The sequence below is a fragment of the Mustela nigripes genome, chromosome 8 (genome assembly GCF_022355385.1).
Source record: "Mustela nigripes isolate SB6536 chromosome 8, MUSNIG.SB6536, whole genome shotgun sequence".
NCBI lineage: Eukaryota > Metazoa > Chordata > Mammalia > Carnivora > Mustelidae > Mustela > Mustela nigripes.
In genome coordinates this window covers 2,657,713-2,669,139 of record NC_081564.1, presented here as the reverse complement: position 1 = coordinate 2,669,139, position 11,427 = coordinate 2,657,713, and the positions used below count along the sequence as shown (strand labels likewise).

General features: G+C 54.5%; 1 long non-coding RNA gene across 1 annotated transcript; it reads left to right on the top strand.

The window, feature by feature from the left end:
- The first annotated feature begins 5,594 nt into the window (after positions 1-5,594).
- LOC132023790 (uncharacterized) lies at positions 5,595-10,643 on the top strand. Its single transcript, XR_009406039.1, has 3 exons — positions 5,595-5,674; positions 10,276-10,420; positions 10,561-10,643. It is a non-coding gene; the product is annotated as an uncharacterized LOC132023790 (long non-coding RNA).
- Positions 10,644-11,427: the final 784 nt, after the last annotated feature.

The following is an 11,427-nucleotide window of genomic DNA, read 5'->3' as shown; positions in this document are numbered from 1 at the left end:
ATGTCACCTCCATCCAATGACAAGACCAGCCCAAATTCCAAGGGGGGTCAGGGGCACCCACCCTACCTCTTGAAAGCCGGGGCTGCAAAGTCAGGTTGGAGATGCTGCACACCCGGAGAAGGACCTGAGCCCCTTCACGCCATCAGTGGGGCACACAGCAGCGTAACTGACCCAGGAGCCTGGAGACGCTTGTGGGTCTATAGAAGGCCTGGGGAGCCCCACCTGCCCTCAAGGGCCTCGGAGAACTGTACTGACTCCTCCAGGCCTGAGAAGCTGGTCCCGCCTTGAGGGAGCCTCATGGATGCTTGAGCCCTTTCCCTGTTGACAGACACTTAGGTTGTTCCCAGCCGTCCTGTCGCTGCCAGGAGCTCGGCTTGAAACAGCTGCATCCATCCATGCATCCATCCATCTGTCCTCGTGCAAACGTGCAGGTCCATCTGTAGCAGCGATGACCCAGTATGCCTTGAAGAGGAAATCTTTTCTCTTATGGGGGGAGGCGGGCATTATTTGGTGAGGTTTCTAAATAACGACACGCAGGCCCCAAACAAGAACAGAGCCCCTTTCAGCCTGCCCCTGGAAGCTCATTCATCATCAGAGGCTGCGCCGCCAGGGCCCGCGGCCGTGTCTGTGGCAGACGCGTATGCCCAGCGCACCTCCGCAGCGGTGGGCAGGGGCTCCCCGACCCCGTCCCACGGCGCGCAGCCCCCCCCCCCCCCCCCAGAGCACGGGGCTGCCTTCAGTTAGATGTCTGCCAGTCCGTTCGCTAGTGCAGGGCGTCCTGAACCCAGCCCCTAGGAAGGGTCAGTGCTAGCCTGGGAGAAGAAAATCCCCTGCCCGTTTCTGACCTTGGGAACCGGCCCAGCGCATGCACGGGAATGCCAAGTGCTGAGAGGGAAGTTATCGATCAGCCTGGAAGGGGGACGGACGACGCGGAGCCGGAAAGGCTTATTAACAGCGGAGAAGGAACTGGCACTGGGGTTTTGGCGTGAAAATAAAAGGGCAGAGAGGGACCTTAAAGAATTGGAATAGAGTCTCAGAGCTGGCGGCTGCTTCCCAAACCCAGCTATAGATCAGAATCAACTGGGGGGAAGCTTTTAAAAACAACCCCCCAGACCCTGCCCCACATCTCCCAACCTGACATTTCTTGCAGGTGGGCCTTTCAGTCTGTATTTCGTAAATGCTCTCCCAGTAGATTTTTAGGAACTGCTGACGCAGCCCAGGGCTGTCACGCACTCGCCGACGTCCACGGAAGGCTGCACTGCACATACTTAAGACGGATGGCGACTCCCGTTTACTGAGCACGTACTACGGCTGGGCAATGCTCCTCCTTGTGCCACTCCTTCCCCCCGAGCCTGGGCCGCATGTGTCATCACCACCTCCACTTTCCACGCAAGACGATTGAGAATCGGAGACAGGAAGGGAACACAGAGCTGGGCACAGAGCTGGGAAGCGGGGGAACGTAGCTTCCAACCGGGGACGGTGTGATCCCAAAGCCTGTGCTCGTCTTTGCCTTAATTGCTTCTTCTGTGAAGTGGGGCCGTGTTCGCAGCCAGCGCAGACCCTCCTCCGCGTGGCCCCCAACCCCTGCTCCTAGCCCGTAGACATCACCGCAGTGTGGAACGGTGGGCTTCTTATGGAAGGTAATGCTGAGAGGTTCCTCAACCTCTCCCTGTTCCAGGCTCCCCTGCCTCTGGGGAGCACGATAGAATACATTCATGTATATGAAGATACATAAATTGTGTGTAAGTACATTCGTGTGTGTGTGTGTGTGTGTGTGTGTGTGTGTGTGTGTACCACACACGATCATCTCCACATGTATCCAGTCAGGGCCACTTGAATCCATGGCTCCTCTTGGCACTTGCCTTTGGAAGACCCCTGAGAGGGGCTTTCCGGGAGGCAGTAGTGAGGGGCTGGACAGATATTACACATCGACCCCAGAATCCATTCTTCTTGCCTTGTTTTTAGCAAAAGGATCCCCCAAACTTGAGGCAAGCACATGGCTGCCCACCTGGTGACCCTTCCCAGCGTCTCTCGCAGCTCAGGGTGGCATGGTGACGAGTCTAGGCTAATGGTATGTGAATAGAAGGGAGGTGTACAACCCCAAAGTCAAGTCCATTGGAAGAGAAATTGCCCCACGCCCCTCACCCCGCGGCCTTTTTCTTCTCCCCGTGGGCCGGAATAGGGCTCTGGTTCGGCAGAGGAGAGGTTCTTTACATGAAGCAATGTTCCCACCCACGAGACGGGGAGGGGGGCATGTTTGGAGACATTTTCTGTTGTCATGGTAAGGAAGGGTTTGCGACAGGCACCTGGTGGGCAGAGACCGGGGCACAGCAAACCATCCTGCATGCCCCAAAAAGAACGATCGAACCCCCAAATATCGATAATGCTGAAGCTGAGAAAGGATTTAATGCATGTCCGCCGTTGCACCCTGGAGGCTTGGCTTGTACCCGGTTATGGGACTTCATCAAAGCATAAGGCATCGGAGATTCCAAATGACTGTGGCCTGAATGCTATAGGAGGACAGAAATGCCCTGTCATTACCAGGAAGCATAAAATAGGAAGACCCGTATTCTCAGACAGGATGCTCAGTTGCAGGCAAGAAACAAGCTTTCATTCATACGAGTAGAATAACATTTTCTGGAAGGCACTGGGGAAGAAGGACAGGGGCAGGGAGGCGGTAGCTTTGGAGACTGGGAAGCAGGAACGGTCCCAAGTAGGCACGGATGGGTTGATCAGCTCTCAATGGAATGGATGCATTTCATCTGCCTCTACTGGCCTCGGGTCCCTTGTTTAAGACTTAATGGCTGGAGAGAGCAGGTACGTGGTCAACCAAGCCTAGAACATGAGCCCACCTGCTGGCCGGGCACCTAGGACTGATGCAAAGGCTCCAAGTCAAGGAATATCTAGGAGACCTTGGACTTCTGGGCAGAAGGTCAGCCACTGCCTTTCCTGTCCCACCAAAAATGTACACAACTGAGGTAATCCTCAAGTAATTCGGGGTATCAGTAGGAAATGAGGCTGGAGAATCCCGTAGCCCTAACCAACGAGTATTGGGTGGGGCCTCAGGAGATAAGCTCTGTCGCTTCCAAGCCATGACTGAGACAATCCCCTTGACTTTCTGTGCCCGAAGCCCAAGATGAGGCTCTCTCACATCCGTAACCTCCCACGCAAAGTGGCTCAGAGGCACTCAAGCATGGGTATGATATGCTTCGTCCTTACTGGTAATAGATGATCCTCCCTGCCCAGATCTACATATTGACACACAGGGCTCAGGCTATTTGTATAGCCATACATCAAAAAATGGACAATTTCAAGTGCACATATGGATTATGTCTCAGTTATTACTGGAGCATGGAGACAGGCAGGGGGATCGTTTTCAAGCCTTCATAGACTTGAAAGCATCTCAGAAATCAGGAAGAAACAGAAGAGTCTGCTGTGCTGTGAGTATGCCACAGAGCCACAGAGAGGCAGCAATGGACTCTCATCTCCCCTTCATCCCGCAGGAAAGGCCCCGAAGTTGAACCTCTGATGCTCACTGATCTACGTGATGAGTGAGAAGCAGGGCCAGGAGCTGAGCTGGGCAAATTATTCATTCTCTTTAGGCATTAACCGAAGCCTTCATTGACATTGGTTGGTCTCTCCTGCTCTCTATCCATTCCCCTTTTTTATGAAAATAAGAAAGTTCACCCACATTTTCCATGAGGATGACCATGTGGATTTGAAGGCAAGGGGATTGCTGAGGAGTGCTAGAGGGTCAAAGTCGGCCAGTGGAGGATTCCCATTATCCCCTGGTTATATGCTGACTGCTTCAAGGATGGGCGCCTAACCCAAGCCAGATCAATGACTCTATTTCTGGATTTTTATTGGAGCTATTGGGAAAGAGACAATTCCTTTCTGAGTGGTCTTCTGAGCAGCTAGATGTAAGCTCATCAATATGGAGAAGGCCATTTTGGTTGGGAGTTGGAGAGAGCCGACCTGAGAAGGTCATGATTTTCAACATCCAAGATGGCCCTGGTGATTCTTACCTCCAGGTAGTCAGGGCCTTGTGTGGTTCTCTCCCATCCTAAATAAGACCGCTCTGTGCGATCAGAAGCATCCCAGAAATGGTGGCACATGACTTCCATGGCTGGATCATGAAACATGCTATAGCTGTCTTCCATCAGATGTTGGTTGAGGCCATAGGTGTTGGACAGTTTGGCTGGAACCAGATGATGAACCTTGGGCTTGCCCACTTTTCTGGAAGGTTAGTGCTTGTTTGAAGTCCTTGACATTCAACTCTGCTCAAATTTGTTGGAGTGACCTCACAGAATGGCAGCCAGCTTCCCCCAGAGCCAGAGATCCAAGAGACCCCAAGCCACAAACCCCCAGGAACCACTCCCAGATGTCTGACCCTCAGAAAGTGTGAGTAATAAACATATGTTGTTGGAAGCTGCTAAGTTTGGGGGAGATTGCTACGCAGCAGTGAATCATGAACCCGTGTTAGCTTGGGCGGTGATCCCTCCTCCTGGAGAAGCACCCAGCTTTGGGAAATATGGGCTTCTAAAAGCATCTCCACACAGTTCGCATTATTTAACCCAGGCTTACTCTCTCTCTGTCTCTCAACCACAGTTATTTTCCAAATACTGTAAGGGGAACACTGAGTTTTGCATATTCCTTGAGGCTTTTTAAAACAGGGAGGATTTCGATTTTGTTTATTTATCTGTGGGGCGGGGGATGTAATTTGGGAAGTCTTCTTGCCTATCGGTGACTGAGCTCTGCCCCAGGGGTCCCTCCAGGCCTGGTACCTCTCCTCCCCACCATGAATTGTAGGTGACAGTCATGGCTGGGAAAAGGCCCCTTGGGAACGTAGCAATCTACACAGGCAGCAGGAGCCACCTCATGCGGAGGCGTCTGGGGCCACCAGGGGCGCAGGAGCTCAGGAGGGATGGAAGGTGTGAGGACATGACCATCACGCCCCCTCAGGACAGACAGAGCCCACAGTCACCCCACATGGTAGAAATGGGTGGGTCCTTAGGGGGCAGGGGACATTTTGAAGTATCAGTGGGATTTTTAGCTTCATCTAATGACTCGATATCCTTGTGTTTACAATTTCCTGATTGTGAGGGAAAGGAAGGGGTTAAAAGAGAAACAAGGCTCTCATCTCCCAGGACTTTCTCTACATCCTGGGAAGGGGTAACATTCCCACTGTGCCCGGTGCCCTTCTCTTCTTGGGGGTAGCACCTTCCCCTTCTAAGGCGGAGAAAGCACGATCTGTTTTGGTCGATGGGCACAAGGTTCAGAGAGGTGCTGGCTGGAGACCTTCGGTCACTGCCGCTGCCCTGTAGACCCACTGGGCTGGGAGGGAGTGAGTGCCAGGCTCTCAGCCAACAAGCAAGCCCCTGGGCCCCTCCAGGCCCAGTTTAAGTCGGTCGCCTTCATCACAAGCTACTTGTTCTTGTTCTAACAGCTCCTTCTGTGTCCACACCAGTAAGACTTGCTGCTAGGAGAAGGTCCCACGGAGGTCCTTATGGGATCACCGCAGCCATCCCAACGAGGCATCCTGGTCTTCTCGTGTGACAGCCTTGCCTGCCGTGGCCGAGCCCTGCATAGTGAAGCAGAGAGCACAGACCCAGCTGTGGGCCAGGCTGGGGTCCCGGGGACGTGGCAGCCGGCAGCGACAGCTTCTGAGCTACAGGTGTGCAAAGGGGGTGTCTTCAAAGAGCAGCAGCGGCAGCAACCAAACCACCAGAGTTGGGGTCCTCCATCAGGAGCCGCAGGAGAGCCCAGTCCTGTTGCCTGGCCTGCGGCTGCCTGGCGGCTCTGGAGGGCAGGTGGGGAAGGGGCTGGCCATGCAGCTGGACAACCAGCCAGCAGAGGGCCCTCTGGGGACAATCGGGCCCTAGGGTGACCCTGTCAGACAGCAAAGCAGAGACTAATTAGTTCTCAGCAGACTAATTAGCTGACAGCAGTGATGAGAGATGGGCGAGGGGTCCCCCATGTTCTCCTCCAGCTGGGGTTGAGGTCAGGCCTCTGGACATGCTCTCAGTGGTGCCTTTGCTCAGCTCTTCCAGGCCGAGGCCACAGGGGCTCCAAAGCCACAGGGACCCCTGATGGGGGACCAAGCCTGCTCCAGGAGGAATCCTGTCCCCTCCTTGCCCCTCCGTGTTCCCACCTTAGCACGAAGGTCTGCTCTCAGGAATCCAGCCGCTCAACAAGGTATCTAGTGGGTACACTCTACTACCAGCTCGCATCCATCAGCCAGCTTGCTGCCACCGTAATAAATACACCGTCAGAGCCGCGGTGGAACGGAACACGGGTCTATCTTGTGTCAAGAGGGGCGTGAGGGTGGGGAGCTCTGCCGTGGCCCCTCGAGGGACAGGGCTGCTCTGACTTGAGCTGTGGGCCGGCACGTGCCTTCTGGGTCACCATGGCAGGAGAAAAGAGAGGATGGGGGACTCCTGTTCACGCTTCACCGCCCCCATGGGGACCACACCTGTCATGACCCTTCACAGGCCTTGTCAGTGCCGGTCCCGTGGCCCCAAGAGCGCTGCAAGGCGGGCTGTGACTGCCCCACCTACCACGTGCCCAAACATGCCCGGGTACTGGGGAGGGGGGTAGAGAAGGGAGCCCCTTCCTGCGCGTGGGGTGGGTGTGCGCGTCAGCGGACCCTGCGACCCAGCTGTCACAGCACGGCCAGCGGGGCGCTGAAGGGGGACGCTGACTTCATACCGCGCCGCACGCGCAGCCGCTCAGACTCCAGAGCAAGCCGGCAAGGTCTCTACAGCGAGAGACGAGGAGAGGTGGCATCGTCTGTGTGTCTCTGGAGGGCAGGAATTGCATCTGGCTTCGTTTTCCCTCCCGTAAAGTGACCAGATTTGGACTTGCCTATTGGCCCAGAGGGAGATGCCGGTGTCCCATCCATATGGTGCGCCCGTTAGATGCCATTTTACAGCTCCCCTGGCAGCACTTCGGTTTCCTGGTTCCTGCTGGGGGACCAACTTCATTTATTAGATGATGCCTTTATTACCCTGCTCCGTAAAGCATTCATCGTTCATCTGTCTGCTCACTCATCCGTCCAGACATCCAATCATCTGTCCATCTGTCCATCCATCCGTCCGTCCTCCCATCCCCCACAGCCATATCCATCCATCCATCCGTCCGTCCATCCGTCCGTCCGTCCATCCGTCCGTCCGTCCGTCCATCCGTCCGTCCATCCATCCGTCCGTCCATCCGTCCGTCCGTCCGTCCGTCCGTCCGTCCATCCGTCCGTCCATCCGTCCGTCCGTCCATCCGTCCGTCCATCCATCCATCCGTCCATCCAATAATGCTCATTGGCTACTGACTCTTGCTAGGCGTGGTTGCAGTCACAGGAGATACAGCCAAGAACAGGTCAGACTAAGTCCTTGCTCTTTTGGAAATACAGTCTATGAGGGAAGACACACATCTGGCAAGAAGGAAAATACTGAGAAAGCCCAGCTCCAGAATGTTCTGAGAGCCATGAAGGGGAGAAGGGGGGATTTTAGAGGGCGAGGGCCAGGTGGGGACGGGACAGGAGCATGAAGCTGCCCTAAGGTCATCAGGGCAGGCCTCGGGAAGGGACGTCATAGGAGCCGGGCACCGAATGCTGAGGAGAGCCAACAAGGGCAGAGGCTCTGAGGTGCGGATGAGCCTGTTTTAGGGGAAGAACAGACGGAAGGAGACTGGCGAGTCTGGGACTCAGTGGGGCAGCAGGTGGAGGTGGGATCACGGTGGGGTGATGGCGGCGCCGCCCCACTCCGGGCTGCAGGCCACGGTCTGGACTCCGGACCCCATTGGAGGATGTGTGGGCATCACTGGAGGGTTTTAAGCCGAGAGTGACATGATTTATGTTTTATAAAGGTCACCCTGTTAATTTTCATTGAGCAAACATCGACTGTCTACTGAGTAGAGTCTCATAAGAGCCATGGAATGCTCTGGATGCAGGGGGAACAAAGTCAAATGAGGCAGGAGCTTTTAAAGGTATAAACCATGGGGTGCCTGGGTGGCTCAGTGGGTTAAAGCCTCTGCCTTTGGCCCAGGTCATGATCCCAGGGTCCTGGGATTGAGCCCCGCATCCGGCTCTCTGCTCAATGCAGAGGCTGCTTCTCTCTCTCTCTCTCTCTCTCTCTCTCTGCCTGCCTCTCTGCCTACTTGTGTTCTCTGTCAAATAAATAAATAAAATCTTTAAAAAAAAATAAATAAAAATAAAGGTATAAACCAAATAGGGACCATGGCGCCCTGAACCTATTAGCGTAACTGGTGGGTCAAACTTGATTGAGCATCAGAGAAAAGCAGCCGTGAGAAATCCAGAGTCTGGCCCACCCAGAAAGAGGCAGGGACCCTGGGACTGTGTGGCTCCAGGGACCCGCAGGGGGACCCAGCCAGAGAGTGGTGGGTCTTTTTTTATTATTATTATTATTTTGAAGATTTTATTTATTTATTTGACAGACAGAGATCACAAGTAGGCAGAGAGGCAGGCAGAGAGAGAGGAGGAAGCAGGCTCCCTGTGGAGCAGACAGCCGGATGAGGGGCTCGATTCCAGGCCCCCAGGATCATGACCTGAGCCGAAGGCAGAGGCTTTAACCCACTGAGCCACCCAGGCGCCCCGAGAGAGTGGTGGGTCTCTCCCGCGCACTCACAAGGTTTATCTGCAAAGGAGCCTTGCTCTTCCTTCCTCAGCCTGGGCCTCAATTTCCTGGAGTCCTGCGGTTACGGTTCCAGGATGGGGGTGCTGGAAAGGACCAGGGAAGACCAGGGGAGTCAACTGCGTGACAGGACCAGATCTACTGCTATGGCAAAAGTCTCCTGCTCTTCTTGTTGGAAACTGTCCACTAGGAGCCCCTGTGGGTTAGGTGGGGGCTCACCCCTTCCCCAGCTCCAGGCCTGGAGGTAGACATCTGTGAGCAAGGCCTGGGTCATGACAATTTGCAGACGACAGGTTTGATTTGGCTCCAGCTTATGACGCAAGCTGCCCAGGCTTCCACGAGGATGTCTATGAAAGCCCTGACCGGTGTGGCTGTGCGAGGACACCCCGGACGTGCGGGGGCACGGGTTTCCCTCTGGGAAATACATTCATGCAAGCCCGGTGGGCCCCTGCCCTGGGCTGGGCGGGCCTGTGTTGCAGTCAGCTCCCCAGACCTCGGGCCAGAGGTCGGCATTATGGGTCGAAAGCCCCCCCCCCCCCCCAAATTCAGGGCTGAAGTCTTAACTCTCAGTAGTGGATGGGACCTTATTTGGAAATGGGTCTTTGCAGATACAATGTGTTGTGATGAGGTCCTACGGAGGAGGCTGGGCCCCCACTCCCAATATGCCTGGTCTCCTGATCAAGGGGAGGATTTGGACACAGACACACACACAGAGTGTGGGAAGGTCATGTGAACACGGGGGCAGAGTAGGAGTAAAGGACCTACAAGTCAGGGAGAGCCAAAGATGGCCCGCAAATCACCAGGAGCTGGAGAGAGGCCTGGAGCCTCGGAAGGAATGGACCTGCTGACCGGGGGTCTTGGACTTCCAGGCTCAGACAGGAAATGTCTGTTGTCCCAGCCTTAGTCTGGGGGATTGTGAAGGCGGCCCCAGCAGCCCAACGTGCCTGACGACCGATGGTTGGCCGGCCACATCCGGGGCACGGAGGACCCTGGCTCCTGCTGCCTTAGTCTGCAGGTGGGACCCTCAGCGGCTCTGGGGGCCCCGTGGGGGCGGAAACAAGGGGGCAGGTGGATGGGGGGAAAGAGAGCAGGTAGCTTTCCAAACGCAGCCCACTGAAAAGCATTTCAAGATTTTCAGATCCCTCCTTCTTTCCTGAATCCTGGGCACACAGACCACATCATCGGCCATGTCCAGTCTTATTTGTTAAACGACAACATTCTGTGTTTTCCTGGGAGACACACAGGGCTGTTCTCTCTTTCATAGGGCAATAGACTTTGCTCTCATTGTCTTGGGGACACACAGCTTCTCTCTGGCTGGATTTGCTTTTTTCACTTTGGGGCAGAGACATGACCAGGGAGTGCTGATTCCCTATTCTAGGGAAAGTGGTGACACGGACCACAACTCGGAGTCAGGGAGATAATCTGGGCGTCCTGCCTGGAGGTGTCAACAGCAAAGCCACTGTTCCAAGGGAGGGCCAAGTTGGGTTGCAAGCCCCATTTTACCAAATTGTCTCTTTTCAAAAAAGATAGAAATCCAGATTTATTTATTTTTTTTTAGGTAAAATGGCCCAAGTGTTCGATGTTGACTCAGTCTTTGTCTCTTCTGTAACCTGCTTTATCATCCTTCCTACAGCTTACGATGATCTGAAAGTTATTTGGATGTTACGCCCCCCACCCGCGTAGACGTGACATCCCTGCGAGCAGGCTGGCATAGTTACTCTCCATCTCCAGTGCCGGCAGCGGTTCCAAGTGCACAGTAGCTGCTTCGTAAACACCAGGTAAATAAGTAACCGATACATCACTTGATACTGTTGCATAGATACAAGCATTTCATGCACTTTTTCCCCTCCCCCCTGCAGAAGTCTCCAGACTGCATTTGACTATTAGAGGAATCTAAAAGTCAATCTTTTTCCTGCAGCCCAGAGCCACCGTGGGCACACCTCTGGGAGCTGACATCTGAATGGACGTGTGGCATCCAAGGAAAGGACAGAGCAATTTTCCTCGCTGCAGCCCGGAGGGAGCCGGGATATACGCTCGCCTGCCTTGGTTCGCACTTACCGCCATCAGTCAGCAGGCTTTTAGCAGAGAACTGCACATGTGATTTACCTGAAGGTCCTTTCAGGTCCTGAAGGAGAGATGCTTAGTACACACTACACTTTGTCATCGTGTGTCAACATCGTCTCGGTGCAGAGAGCGACATTACACCGCGTAAGAGTGTGATTGGATTGTGCCGGGATCCTTAAATCTGCATTTTCATTTACCAAAAGCTACAGCGTTTGGAGGCCCATCTGCAATTGAGGCCGGCCCCGCAGAGGGGGTCAGTGTATAGAAAGACAAAGGACAGCCATAAAGCCGCTGAATGCAAACTTTATATTTACAGTCGGTAAGTGTATAAACATATATTACATTCTTACGATCTACAATACCTTCTGCAGGGAGACGGATCGGGGAGAGGCAGCGGCTGCCGCGTTAAACGGGACATCACGCGGGTACAGATGGAAAGAAATATCAGGAGGGCTACTGAAAGCAAAGGACCGTCATTGAGAAAGGGTGACAGTTTCATCGCCCCACCAGACAGGGTGAGTCGACTTGGAGACAGGAGCAGGTGGCCGATGGCGGCTGGATTCCCAGGCTTAGAGCGAATGGGGAGCACCTCGGTTGGGGGCTGGTGGGAGTGAAGGTGGAAAGAGTGAGCTGGAGGAGGGGCGCCCACGATCTCGGGAGAATTCAATTATAGGCATTGAGGAGGAGGAGATGAGCAGAGAACGGAGAGACACAGAGGGAG